Source organism: Monodelphis domestica, chromosome 1, assembly GCF_027887165.1.
Source record: "Monodelphis domestica isolate mMonDom1 chromosome 1, mMonDom1.pri, whole genome shotgun sequence".
Classification (NCBI taxonomy): domain Eukaryota; kingdom Metazoa; phylum Chordata; class Mammalia; order Didelphimorphia; family Didelphidae; genus Monodelphis; species Monodelphis domestica.
The window spans coordinates 448280037-448295662 of record NC_077227.1 but is presented as its reverse complement, the minus strand read 5'-3'; the positions used below and the strand labels follow the sequence as shown (position 1 = coordinate 448295662).

The 15626-nt window shown below is 34.1% G+C and overlaps 1 long non-coding RNA gene across 4 annotated transcripts in view; it reads left to right on the top strand.

Annotated features, from left to right (window-relative positions):
- The first annotated feature begins 2871 nt into the window (after positions 1–2871).
- Positions 2872–15626, top strand: part of LOC103103793 (uncharacterized) — a 50673-nt gene continuing 37918 nt past the window's right edge. The window contains exons 1-3 of one of the 4 annotated variants that reach the window (XR_008915304.1): positions 2872–2970; positions 3456–12234; positions 14334–14895. This is a non-coding gene — a long non-coding RNA (uncharacterized LOC103103793). Of the gene's footprint in view, positions 2971–3455; positions 14896–15626 lie in introns of all 4 variants that reach the window. The other 3 variants (XR_458253.3, XR_008915303.1, XR_001626784.2) reach the window with 3 other exon arrangements.

Genomic DNA, 15626 nt, shown 5'->3' with positions numbered 1-15626 from the left:
GGATGATGACTATAGCTCTCACATACTTGTGGCCCCAAAGCCATCATTTAAGTTTGATCCAGGCTATAGTTTCCTCAGTCTGGGGTGAATTCACGCATTGCTTGTTTTATGTTGACTGATCCTGCTCAGTATCACAAACTATGAAAAATGTTGAATACCTTTTAAAACTCTATTTACCCTCAATGCAGTGAGAGACGGTGGTGCCATAAATAATTCGTAGAATCCATTTGTGGTCCATTTTGCCTAAAGTATATTAAAAATCTCCTGTTATTTGAGCTTACCTTATAAAATGTTTACATGCCATTAAATGGTACTAACATCGCCCGTGTAAATTAAACAGGCTGGGACGATCCCTATTCTGAAGAGTAGCCATACTTAAGGCTGTAAAATACTTTCATGCAATAAATCCAATGCCTTGCTCCTAAAAGCTGGATTATAAATGGAAAAGGGAACAAATACTCAACTCTGGGCCTGGACTACTTTGCAGGTACAAAAACATATTCTAATATGAGTATTTAATATCTTTGATAAGCTTCTGTGTGTTGATTGTTTTTCTGGAAAACTAGAGTATCTAATGGCATTACTAATCTAATTTTTAAAAAAGAGCAAAATCACATATGTTCACAAATTTTCTCACACACCCGCATGCCTACACGCATGCACACACACACATATACACACACAAATATGCCTTTTCAATTCAGGGACAAGCCTTTGAAAGCAGCAAGTTGGACCACACAACGCCCAGTCTCCTCTGCTGGGAAGATTTTGCTAAATAGCTTCGTGGCTGAAAAGCTCTTAGAAATCTGACTTGAGACCCATACAGCATACACACTGTTTCTTTCTGAGTTGGCTCTTCCCTACCACTCAGCTGTAACCTCAATGGACTGTTTTCTTGCAGGCACTGGAAGTTTAATGGAGCTTAAGTGAGACACAGGCCATTAGGACAGTATCAATATTTATTTTCAGTTTCCATGGAAATAAATATCAGCCAATGGGTTACAGGCTGTCCCAATCTGCCCCAAAGAATCTTTCACATGGTTAGTATCATCTGTTTAATGTTCTGGAGCTGTATCAGGTTCCTAAACCATACTTTATTTAATAAAAGAAACCACACAGAGGAGTTGACAGTCATAAAGTGCCAGGCCCATGTTAGGAAAGACAGTGGCCCAAGGACCTTGTACTGAATAGACAATTTTCAAAGAGACTTGATGGCAGCTCTCAAATCTCCCTCCAATCATTTTTTCTCCAGTGATAACGATCCCAATATTTTTCATCTTTTCCACGAAGTGTATTATACACCTGTAAATCAGTTTTGTTGTCTTATGGAAGAATGTGTTTTCTCAAGTTAATCTAATGTATTCCTATGACAGCCCAGAGATGGGAGGTCCTGGGTTCAAATGTGACTCCAAGCACTTCCTAGCTATGTGACCTGGACATGTCACTTAACTCCCATTGCCTAGCTGTTACCAGTCTTCTGTCTTGGAATCAAAACCAGTATTGATTTCAAGAAGGAAGGTAAGGATTTAAAAAATTATGGTAATTTACTCCTATGACAAACTGATAGAACTTATAGGGAATTGTGGTAGAGGAAGAGACATAAGACCTTCCTGGACTTTAATAGGTTGGATTTGCTTCCACAAGACATAGTGACCCACAAGCATCACTAAAGTTTTTTTTTTTTCCCTTACATTTAAAGCCTATGTATAAATGTGTAGTGGAAAAAGTCTTAAACCAAAAGTCAGGAGACATGGATTCTGTGAGCTTAACTCTGTAGGGTTGGTCAAAACCCTTATATTCTCTGAGCTTCATCTATTTAATCTACTAAATTAAAAATTGGACTAGGTATATCTAAGTCCCTTTCCAAACCTAGAAGTCTAAATTCTATGTTCATTCATTTTTGTTTAAAAGTCACTTACAATTCTGACATTCTGTGGATAAAATAACTTCCACTTTGACCTTTCATGGTCTGTGTTCAAAAGGTCATTCAAATAAGTAGAGGCTTTGAACGTCTGCTTAAAAAGGTCTAATATTCATAGGCTATGCAATCCTAGATGTAAAGGCCTCTTACAGCTCTGGTATTATGTGCTTTGATCTCTTCCAAACTATTGTTTCAGGTTCCTTTTACATAATTGTCACCCTATTAGTCAGATCCTGGAACATTTTCAGTGTTGTCCATGTCATGTTATTTTTCATTTATTATTTAGGAATTCACATTCTTTCATCTATATTTCCCAATAAGGGCATCAATATAGTCAGTTAGTCAATCAACATTTATTAATTGCTTACTATGTAACAGGTACAGTACTAAGCATTGGAGAAATAAAGACTAAAAAGGCCTTGCTTACATGAAGATCACATTCTAATGAGGAAATCAACATGAAAGCAACATGTACAAACAAGATACATATAGAAATGTTTGGATGTAATCTCAGAGGGAAAACATTAAGATTAAGAAACATGGAGAAAGGGTAGAATTTTAGCTGAAACTTGAAAGAAGTCAGGGAAGCAAAGAGTCAGAGATAGAATGAGTGAATTCTAGGTATGAGGATAGCCACTGAATATGCCTGTAATTGGGAGATGAATTATAATGTGCCAGGAGCAACAAAGAGACTAGATTAATAAATTGCAGTGCATAAAGGGCAGGGGAGGCACTAAGATGAAAGAAGACAGAAAAGATATGAAGGGAGCTGGCTATAAAAGGTGTTTAAAATCAAAAAAAGAATTTTGTATTTGATTCTATAGGTAATGGGGAGCCAATGGAGTTAGTTGAATTAGGGAGTGATATGGTCAAACCTATGTTTTAGGAAGATCACTTTGACAGTGTAATAGAGAGAGAAGGAGGGGACTTAAAAGATGCTGGGACCAGAAAAACAGCTGCTTTTGGGGACTGATTTCTGGGTAGCACCTTCCCTTTTCCTCCACTAAGCTGGACAGCTTTAATGGAGTCAGTCCTGATCAGACCAGAGGGTAAGTCAACCCCTCACAGCCTCTTCTTTTGATTTGAAAATCCTCCCTCCTATTACATGAACTTTGAGACAGTTCTTCTGTAATTTAAATTATCTAATTTATTTTCCTGAAAGGAAGAGAGAGAGGTTAGAGGGTAGAGGGACACAAGGAGATCCCTGCTAACTATTTCCTATGGCCACTTTTGATGGTGGGATCAAAACTGTCTTCAAGGAATATAGCTTGATTTCTCCTAAGGGAAATTATAATCCAGGGTGATCTTCAGTTTAGTGCAAGAAACTTTCATTCAGCTCAGCCAGGCAAAAGGGTATGAGAGGAGTAATTCTCCTAACCAGCTCTTTCCAAGATAAGACTGATAGATAAGACTGACCAGAAACTCTCTCTGGCCAACAGTCTTTCCTTTTGAATCTTCAATGGAACTCTCCCTTCCCCCACCAGTCCTGAATGTTCCATTGCCCCTCCAGACACATTTTCTTCAACCTGTGCAGGTCGCCCTTGTTCTTGGCAAATTCCTTGTTCACAACAGCTGAGTGGAAGATGGATTGGAGTAGAAAGATACCTGAGTACTACTGATTGAATATTGGTGTATGAGAGACTGAGGAATCAAGGATAACACCTACGTAGCCAACCTGGGTAACTGGGAGAATTAGAATACCCTTAATAATCACAAGAAATTTAGATTTTGGGGAAAATATAAGTTCATTATTGGATATATTGAGTTTGAGATGTCTATAGAACATCAAGTTTGAATTGTCAAAATGGAAACTGGAGATGTGAGATTAGATTTTGGTAGACAGGTTAGGGTTAGTCAAGGGATGTTAACTGAATCATGAGAATTGATGAAATTACTATGTATCTTACTCCTTTGTATACCTTTTAGTCTGTAAGCTCCCACTAAACATAGACTTTTACAAGTAGCAGGCAATTAATAAATATGTTGAACTGAACTAAAATGATTGCTCTTTGATGTGACTTTGGGCATCTTAATTTCCGAGGGAATCAGTTTCTTCTATAAAATAAGGAGGTTAGATCTGATGACAACTTCTGGCTCTAGATAGATGATGATAACACTTCTGCAATGGAAGAATCCTCATGGGAGAAATGACGAGCTGAAAGTTATCAAGCCCATATCTCTATCCAAAAATGCTACATGTCAGGTAACTAGAGAATACCCTAGTTTCTGAAGAATTGAAATTGGAAGTTATCCAGAGAGGAATGGAGAGATACACAAGGAACATTAGGATGTGGATTATGCTGAATTACACAAAAGAAGTACTGTAAATGATGTCATCAAAGAGATATATAGAGAAAGATGGTAAAGTAAATGTTTTTTGCTAATCTCTGAACCCTAAAAATCTCAGGAAAGGAAATATGCACTAAATATAGACTATTTCCCATGGTAAGATTTAAGAGTTGAATTATTTAGAGTTCTTATTCAGCAAGCCCAATTCCAGGTGCAGCCATCAACAATTATCTCTTGTAGGCTTGTATTTGATATTCTGATTGTATAACTGCCAGCCAATTTTCCTATGGCAATGGCTCACTCTACATCATCCATATACTCACAAGAAGTAGAGGCCACTGATTCTGACCACTAAAGAAAATTAAATTTAGGTGGGGGAGAGAATAGAGTGAAAAACAGTCCAAAGGAAAGAGGGCTAGAAGTCAAATAGTACCAGTCATCTATAGTGTTGAATTAACTCTGGTCAGAATCTAGTCATGCTTTCATACCCCAGAAAATCTGGAGTCTAGGGAAACCCAGTCACAGGAGATTGTGAAGCAACAGGAAAGGGAAAGTGCTAAATTATAAGGAGGAAAGCTGGGGGGAAAAGCAAATGGGAATATAAGACAAAAAGAAAACAAAGCCCAAGGGATAAAAACTAGATATTAAACTAGCTCCAAAAATATAAACCAGCAAATGTTATGAGGATAAAAAAAGAGAGAAACATTAGATTCAAAGCCATGTAAAACACATTAAGCAACTATTATAATATGAAGTTAAAATAAAACCAAAAATCTCTAGTGAAAAAATATAATCCTGTCAATTCTCTAGGGATTAAGGAATGATAACAACTCTAAAATGATTCAAAAGAGAGATAAAACTATTAAAAGAAGAAATTGGCATGAAAATAGATAATAAATCAAAGATTGGAATGTAGAATTAAAGAAAACAAATGAAAGGGCATAGAAATTAAAAGATACAATGCAAAATATCTTCAAAGAAGCAGAGGCTTAAAATAATAAGATCTGAAAATAAAAAAAATACAATAGTACAACAAGATATGGCAGAAGAAAAGAAAAATAAAATAACTTTAACAAAACATATTAATCCTATAGAAGGCAAGGTGAATGACTGAAGACAAGATATATAGAGGTAACTTAACTTAGTTCTCCTAGAATAACCTTATAAGCTTCAAAAACTTAAAAATCATACTAAGGGAAATAAAACAAAAGAACTGTTTTGGATAGAGAAGAAAGTACTTATTGATCAAATCCACAAATTTCATAGAACACTTAAAACAAGGTAAAATTTTAATTTTCAATTATAACATCAAACAACAAATTTTGCAAGCATACAAGAGGGAAAGACTTTAATTAGTACGGAATGTGAATCTGAGTAACTGAGAATTTCTCCGCAGGCAAGAAATTGAAAAAATGGAATATGATGTTCCAAAAGACAAAAGAGCTTAAGTTTCATTAAAAATAATATGTCATAGCTGAACATAATAAAAAAATCATCCTATATCAAATGAGAGGCATTTCAAGCTTCCAGAAAAAGCAAACAAACAACAAATAAAGATATAAACAAAACACCTCATGCAACTTCCAAAAGCTGCAAAGGAGGGAAACAAAGGAAAGATAAATAAGTGCATTAATCAAGAAAAGACTTAGTGATGAGATTATTTTCCTCATATTTATAGATTAGTGTTTTTAAAAAGTAATTTGGTTGAAAGGTAAATGAGGTAAGAGGGATCATAAATCTAAGAGGATTAAGCTTTAAGGGAATTATAAAGAGAAGATAGTTTCGAAAAAACTATTTGATAGTCTGCAGACTAAATATTTTGTCCCACCAGATAACAAGATAGATACATGAAATATATAATATATTATGATATTTGATGAGCAAGAAAGAAAAAAAGTCTTTGCAACTACAGATAAGAGTTTGTGGCCAAACAACATTGAGAGGATAAAATAGACAATTTTGACTATATAGAATTAATTATTTTTGCACAAATAAAACCACTGTAGTTGAAATCAGAATGGAAACAATAAATTGGAAAAGAATCTTTGCAATAAACTTCTATAACAAAAGTTTAATTTCCAAGATATATAACAAACTGATTTAGATGTATCTGAATAATATCCATTCACCAATAAATAAATGACCAAGTGATTTTCAAAAGAAGAAAACCAAGATATCAAAAACTATACAAAGTTTACCCCAAATTACTAGTCATTAGAGAAAAGAAATTAAAGTTATTATGACTTTCTCCAACACATATCAAATTGATAAAGATGACAAAAAAGAAAAAAAACGACAATTGTTGGAAGGACTTTGGGAAAACAGGCATATTAATACACTCTTGGTGGAAAAGAGAATTGAACTAATCACTATAAAACAATTTGGAAATCTCCTCTACACACACATTCGATTACTAAACTTTGAAAAACCCAGTGATACCACCACTAGACTTGAACACAGAAAAGATAAAAGAAAGAAAATACACAGGCACAAAAATATTAAGGAAACCTTCCCTAAGTGCTCAGTTCCAGAGCTTTCCCTCTGTTACTTGTTTCCTAGTTGTTCTTACAAAGCTTCCTTTGTATATATGTTTGCATTCACTCCCCCATTAAATCATAAACTCCTTGACAGAGATTTTATTCTACCACTTTTTGTTTTCTCATCATTTAGCATAGAAATTGGCAAGTAAAAGATGCTTAATAATTGTTTATTGATTGATTGATTAATAGTTGTTTTGGTGGGGAAGGGGGGGTTGGGTAGAAAAGACATCCATTTTTGTGGAGAAAGACAAGAGGATTGTAAAGATTTTAGTCCAGAAGATTTAGATGTAACATCAACCCACTCTCTCAAGACAGCTGGGAGGCATTGTAGACAGAGTGCCAGAAGTGGAATTGGGTAGAATTAAGTTCAAATTCTGCCTCTTAAATTTTTTAGCTGTGTAACCCTAGGCAAGTATCTTAATATTTCTTAGCTTCAATTTGGTCATCTCCAGAATAGGGAAAAAAGTAGCTACCAACTTCACAGGGTTGTTATAAAGACCAAAAGAAATTTACAGAAATTAAAGTATTATACAAATGCTAGCTATAATGAAAGAGCAGATTTGTATCCCATCCCATGAGAGGGAATATAAATTTCCATAGTGGTTATCACTATTCTGTGTTCAAGAGGAGATATTAAATCAGAAATCAAACAGATTAGCCTCAGAAGTGGTGGGAAATATTGGCAAGGAAATGAGTAAGATGAAGCCTCAGAGCGTGGGATATGGAGTAACTTTAACCAACAACATGGCTACCTTCATGAATTTATATTTTTTGCAAGTGGGATCTGACATAAATTAGTTCTAATCAAAACCAAAACAGAATAAATTACATAATATATGTATACAGACAGATAGACAAAAGAGAAAAGAGAATAAAACTTATAAAATCAATAAGATAGAAAGACAATGTAAGAGAAAGATAAAATTTGGTACCTCAGTAATTCTGCCTTCCATGAGCTATATTGAACAAATTAATAATAAACACATAAATATATAAACACCATTACTTGTAGAACATAGATTAGATTAGGCTAGAAGTATTTACAAACAAGAAAGGAGGTACAGCAATAGAGGACATCTTAGAAAAATGTGCCACAAAATATTACTAAAATTAAGATTTTGAGTAACTGGGGAGAATAATAAAACAAATTTTAATCATATGCTTATCAGGGAAAGTTCAAAGAGTGGGGGAGATGAAAAAACTAGACTATTAGATAGAGAGATAATCAGTCAAGAATTATTTATCAAGTGCTTACTAGGTACTGGACACTATATTAAACACTAGGAAAACAAATTCAAACAAAAAAGGAAGACAGATTTTTCCATCAAGGAGATTACATTTTAATGGTAAATGACAATATTCTATTTTAATGAGGGAAGACAACACATGAAAAGAAAGGTGAATGGCATGGAGGTATGGGACAAGTTTCCCATAGAGATCAGAGGAAAGTAAGAAATCCAAATTTCAGTTTAAAGAGAAATGAAGAGATGGTGGAACTGAGTTTCTTCCTTATATGTAGGCTCTAAGAAGAGCTATCCAAACAGAACAAGGGCCTTCAGTTGGGCAGAAGATACTTCCAAGGTATGTATTCCAGGGCTAAGATGATCCTCCAGGATGGAGAGATCTGTAGGGAAAGATGGAGAAATCTGGAGTACTATCTGGTGAGAATTGAATGAAAGCTATATAAATAGATAAACACAGATAGAAAGATAGGTAGGTAGGTAGGTAGGTAGGTAGATAGATAGATAGATGGTAGATGGGTTGATAAATGGGAGTAAGAATTAAGAAGAGTTCCCGAGAATAGATTAGCTTCAAAGTCGTAAAAACAAAACTAATTATAGGAGCAAAGTGCTCAGGAAAATGAAGATAAAAACAATATTGTATAAATAAATGGAGTAAAACACAAATATGACCTGCATAGTCCTAAATGTGACTAGATTAAAACCCCCATTAATGAAAGAGAATGGTAGACTAGATAAGAAAACAGAACTCCAAAGTTACTACATATAAGAAATGTACCTAAAAATTGCAAACATAGAGAATGAAAATGAGGATATAACAAAATTTACTAATACATCAAAACAAAAGTAAAGTTAAGAGGTACTATCTTGATATCAAATAGCAAAAATAAAACTTCACTTGCAAAGGAGGGAGGTATGAGAGGTAGAGAGAGAACATTTATTGCAAAATGTCAGAAAATGAGTATTAAAAATTATATTGTCATGTAATCTGTAAAAAATAAAAATAAAAAAATAAAATTCAACATATCAAGATGGACAAATATGGAAACCACATTATCCCAAAACTTATTATAGATAATAGAATAATAGAAATATTAAGCATATATGCTCAGAGTAGCAGATATTCTAAATTCATTATAGAAAAGCACATTAAATAATTTATAGCAACACAATATAACAACTGTAGGACATTGAGGATTTTAATTTTTTTGTTGCACAGCTTGATAATCCAGGAGAAAGACAAACAAAAAGGAAAACATAAGTAAATAACCTGTTGAAGACATTTGAGCTGAAAAATTTATGTTGTCTCCTGAACTATAATATTAAATATACTTATATCTTAGCAACAAGATATGTTTTTATAGAACCAGATTTTTGTGCTGGAACAAATAAATGTGAAAGAGGTAAAAGTATGCAAACCTATCCCTTCTTGATGACAATATACTAAAAACAGTAAATAACTCAGGGAATATAAATAAAGCATATCAAATTAAATGGAGGTAATACCATTATTCAATGAGAAAATCAATGGTCAAATTATAAAAATGATAACTTTGTAAAAGAGAATGATGATGCTGAGACAAAATAACATTTTTAGATAATAGAAAATTCATTATCTATTAATATATTATTTGCATTAGGATACAGGGGATAGCACTAAAACAACCATCATGAAAATATATACTGATATACAGATATACATATATACATATGTATGTGTGAACATGAAAATATAAATGAACAGAATATACTAAATTGAATCAAAAATTAAAAATTAAGTATTGAAAGTTCATTCTTGCTTCTCATTTTCATTCTATTTTCATTATTTAATCAGTACATTTACAAGCACAAAAGAATCATAAAAGAAGAAACTTTTATTAGAGGAAAAAGGTAAAATAGAAAAAATAAAATTGGGGAAATGATAAACAAAGCTAAAATCTGTCACTGAAAAAATTACAATTTTGATAAATCTTTAGTAAACCTGATAAAATACAGAGGAAAACCACACAACCAAAATAAAAATGAATAATATGAATTCACATAAGAAGAAATAAAATGAATTCTGAGAACCTACTATTCACAAGCAATTTTGTTAGAAAGACTGAAAACTTAAAGCAAATGACATCCTTTTCCAAGTTGATTTAATTTACAGTTCCTTTCTCCTTCTATTCACTTCTGGTCTATTCTGAACTCTGTTGTTCAGTTAATTAGACATACATTTACATATTTCTTCTTTAATGTCTTAATAAACCCCACAAAAAAAAATGAAGTTCAGAAATTCTTAACCAATATCATGAGATGAATTTGAATGATCCATAAAATAACTATCAAATTAAAAAAAAAACCCTGTGGTCCAGATGGCTACAAAAGTGAAATCTACATGGCATTTAAAAATAATCAATACTTACAAATTATTATTATACTCATATAATTCTCAACTTATATTCATATTATTCTCAACAATTTAGAAATAAAATATTATACCAAATTCCTTTAGTGAGACAAATAATTGTTCTAACACCTATATTAAGAAAGACTAAAGTAGAGAGAGAAAATTATAGCTCAATATCAATAACAATTCACTAATTACATATAAAATCCTAACAAAATAATACAATGATATATTAAGAATAAAAACAAATTCACTAACATTAGTTGGATTTATACTAGAATACAAAGATGGTTCAACATTAGGTAACATAATTAATCCTATTAAAAACAAATAAATCAAAAGAATAATTGAAAGTTGTAACAATCAAGTTGCAACAAGGGATTACAGATGGACACCTCTGTATATTTTGTGCTATGAATCCTAGAGAAGAGCCCCTAGAAATCTAGGTCTCTCTCTCCTGAGCTTTAAAGTAGTAGCACTAGTAGCTTAACTCTATATAAATTGAATAGCATACAATTACTTTGTATGCATTATCTCATCACAGTTTAGTTTTTTATAAAGAACATGGATAAGCATCCAGAGGACAAGAGGGTATGACTACACTGTGATCTGGTTGGAAGATATGAATTCACACAAGGTTGCCCTATACATTTATATTTCTTCTCCAACCATCAAACATATTTTCTTTCACATGTATTAAATTCTATACTTATCAGTTTTCTAGAAGTGCCATGTTTTTAATAAATTCTCTTGTTCCTTTTGTCTCTTCTCGTTTTTCTATCCTCTTTTCCATGGTATACTTTGCCTTCTTGACCAATTTGTGTGCCACCTCTTTTATACAATTGCCATTCTTGCTACCTCAGATGATCTTCTTTCCATTCCATGGTCCCAACTGCTTGTTCTTCCTCTTCTTTCTCACAATATTTTAGATGTTCTTTGTGGCATGCCAACTTCAACCTAGTGTTCAACAATTTCATCCTGAGAAATTGCCCTTCAACCACTCTTCAGATTGATTAACCATCACCATTATTTCCTTCCAAACTTTCTTTGTTGACTCTGTCCTTTCTAAATTTAAAGCCCCAAACAAAATGTGCACAGAAGTAAAATTTGCAAACATTTCTGAGACCAACATTTACCCCCAAATGGAAAATACTATTGCTCCCAATGACTACAATCTTGTAAGTTGTAATCCAAGATCGTCACTATCTTGGATGAATAGGCCTTAAAACTGGAAAAGACTTTAAGACAAAGCAAATGAGGAGGACCTTGCATTTTATTAGCAGGGCAAATGAAATGCAAGGAGAACAAATGACTTTCCCAAGGCAACATGAATAATAAATGGCAGTGGGAACACAACCTAGAACCTTAGTCTCTTGGATCTTACTGAAATGCTAAGAAAGAAAAAATGAATGTGGGAAGGAAGTAAGGGAGGGAAGATAGAAGGAGAAAATGAAGGAAGGAAGGAAATAAGGAATGAATGAACAAATGAAAGATGATTCCTTATGTCTCTATTATATGCTAGACATTAGGCTAAGCACTGGGCTTACAAAAATAAGAAAATACAATTTATTCTCAAGGTACTTGCATGCTAAATGGGGAAGAAGCCAAAACATGAAGGAAAGCTAGAAAAAGTGGGGAGAATTGGAAAAGGAGGGCACACATGTGCAAGGCAATTGACACAGAAGTTGAACACACCAGAAAGTGAGATTATTATTGTGATGTTAAAAAAAAACTCATGCTTGTTTTTTATTCTGCTCTTCTCTCTTCTCAACTTCTAACAAAATGATATTCCTTCGGGCTTAAGAGTAGCCCTCTACTGCCCTACTACAGAATCATAGTCATTATAGTGTGGTAAGTAGGCAGAGTACTGAGCTTGGATATAGGTTCACGTCCTGTTTCTGACATTTATTAGTGGTGTAGCCCTGGGCAAATCACTGAACCTCTGCCTTTGGCAACATTTGGGGCCACTCACTTCATTAAATTATAATTTGTTTTAAATGTGCTTTAGTGGTAAGAGTACCCATATTAGGAGTTCTCTCAACTAATGAGATTATAATCATGGAGCTATCTATGCAGTACTCATAAATCATTTTAATTCAATTCAATATACATTTATTAAATGCCTAATGTATGCATCAGACCCTGTTGGTTCTCAGGGAAACACAATGCTTATAAAATATCAAAAGATCTGAATGCCAAGCTTGAGGTGTCCCTAGAAAATCATCTTGTCCAATTCCCTTAATTTTAGATGAAACTGAAGTCCTTAGCATATGCTCAAGCACACATTGGTAATAAATGTCAGAACAATGTTCAGAACTTGAATCCAAGCCCTCTAGCTCTAAACCCAACCCCCTTTCCACTGTATCAGTTTCATTTAAATTCTTTTGCCTGCCTGTCATCTTCAAGTACACACTTTAGATGGAGTTCAAATAGAGAGATGATGAATATGTTCCATAGTAAATGTCTAAAATAAACGTACTGAAACCCTAAGAAACCAAAACCATCTTGGCTGCCCTCCATGTAGCAATTATGAAGGAGTCAAGGGAAACTCCACAAGTAAATACTTGTTGACTGACTGATGGACAAGCTGGCCTCTGAGGTTTGCTCTCCCCAGGCTGCTGCCAACACAGCATATCCCATATTTATGTTTGTGAGTGTTGGCTGGTTCTCTCTGAAATGATAAAATGATTAGCTATTTTATGACCATAAAGCCACAAAAGGTGCTAAGCAGCCTGTTCTTAAAAAGGAAGGTTCAGGCCTTGTGAATGCACAAATAACTTTCCATGACAGTCTCCTTCAAATTTCATTAGATGTGCCATGAGAAATTAGGTGTGAAATAAATATCATTTTTCCTTACTGGAATCCATACCCAGATTGGCATGTGGAAGAAAAATCCATTTAATAAAGTTGATATGACTATTGTGCCAGTTTTCAATGTCCCAGATATCTGGATATTAGCAATAGAGAAAAGACATAAATTGAGTATGAAGAGGAAGGAGAATGAGGTTTCTAAAGAACCAGGAACTTTATTTTTCAGGAAAAAAAATAAAACTGCTCAGGTTTTCTTTGAAATGTGTAACTTGGTTCATTTCCATTCAATAAGTAATTTTTAAATAGTTACAATGGTTGATTCCTTGGATCAAGTGTTTAGGCATAGTGATGGTTTAGATATTACCCACAAGGTCCAAAATATCTAATTAGTTGAAGCATGTAATATATAAGAACCAGCTTTGGCATCAGTCAATTGGTTAGCATTTATTAAATGCCTAATACATACTAGGCACTTTGCCACAGGCTGGGAATACGACATAAATATGGAACAGTCATTATGCTTGAAAAGCTTACATTCTATTGGAATAGATGACTTGCACATATAGTTATGTGAATCATACATACAATGAAATAAAAAATATTATTTGGGGGATCATTGGCAGCTAGAGGATGGTGGATAAGGAAAATGATGATGTAAAAGGTGACTCTTGAGCTTAATCTTGATCAACAGTAGGAATTCTATAAAGTGGAAATGAAGAAGGAAGGAATTTAACCCATGGCAGACAGTCAGCAAAAAACTACGGAGTCAGGAGGAATGTCCTGTGTAAGGAATAATTAGAAGGCCAGTTTGATGGAGTCTCAGATGGTATGGTGAGATGGAGTTTAATAATTCTGAAAAGGTGGGTTGAGGTCAGGTTGTGAAAAGATTTAAAAAGCAAATAGAGAATTTTGTATTTCTTCTAGAATATAGATGCCCAGGTAAAACTGAACTCTGAAAAGACAAGCTTCATTTTTTTACTGGCTCTTTGGGCTGAGTGCAGTCATAATAGTTCATTAAATATCATATCAATAAAGTTGACAACAGAACCAAAATCATGTGGGGGATTTGGAAATATAACACTATGGAGAGGGATGAAGCTTCAGATGTATTGCTTTTCCCCTGTTCTTTTTCTTCCCAGGTATTTCTAAATAAGTGAGAGATACAGTCATCAAGCTTGAGGATGCTCCAGTGTTCACTGTTGTACTGTCATTTCAGCACTCATCTCCAGTGGATAGCTATTGTAGAAGAAGAAAAAAAAAGAGGGAAGTCTTCCCACTTCTGAGTTCCCTAAGACTGACTGAGCCCTTAGTCAACAACAGTATTGTTAGCATCATAGTGCTACCTGGTTAAAACCATTCTGGAATGTCCTGATTCTGTTGGTTAGCTCAACAAGACAGTAATATTAATGGAAAGACAGTAAGAGAACACTTCTCACTAAGATGGCCACCTAAATGGGTTTAGCTCTCCTGTATCTACTTCAGCAAAACCTTGTAGTTCATACTAGATCAAATAATGATAAAAAAAATCAAATGAGAAGTCACTTTAAGTGATTTCTTACACTCTAGGAGGACATAAAGAATAAGTGATAATTCAATAGGTATGAAAAAAGGAAGCCCTGCTAGCCAAGAGAGAACTGGCTCTACAAAAGATGGGCTACTTATAATCTGTGTCTAGAGACAGCAAGACTGGAGGGAAGAAAGGTAAGAAATCAGGTGGTAAGAAATCCCTAGGATCAGGACCTAAAAAGCCCCTGGGAGTGGGCAGCAACAGAGGCTGGGGCAGACCAGCACAGTGTGAACAGTTCTGGGATACATTTCCTGAATAAATCAGACCTGGAGAGCCCAGGGATTAGCAAGCAAGACTCTGAAACAAACAAACAAACAGAAATAACCAACCAATCAAGGCCACTGAAACATTTTTTAAAGATAGACAGAATAGAAGGAAGTTCAGAAAAAAGTACAGTCAATGGCAATTTTTAAAGTATTACACAGCATTTAGCATATATACACATATATGTTTACACACTATATACCCATAATATATGTGTACACACACACACACACACACACACACACACTTTAAGATGGCAAGGCGGACTTTGATTTAGGAAGATCTGAGTTCAAATCCTATCTGAAACACTTCCTGCTGTGTGACCCTGAGCAAGTCATTTAGCCACTCTATGACTATCTATAAAATGGGAAAAATAAGAGTCCCAACCAGAGAGTATTGTTGTGAGGAACAAATGAGTTAATAAATGTAAAGCAAAGCTTTGCAAACCTTCAACAACTATAGAGATTCTATTGTTGTGGCTTTTGTTGGTATTATATACTTCAGAAAAGCAAGTAGTGTGAAATGGTGATTTCTTTTTTGTGTGTTCTTCTGTGCACATAGAAAAGTTTTTATTTTGGGGGGTAGTTGACCAAAATAAAAA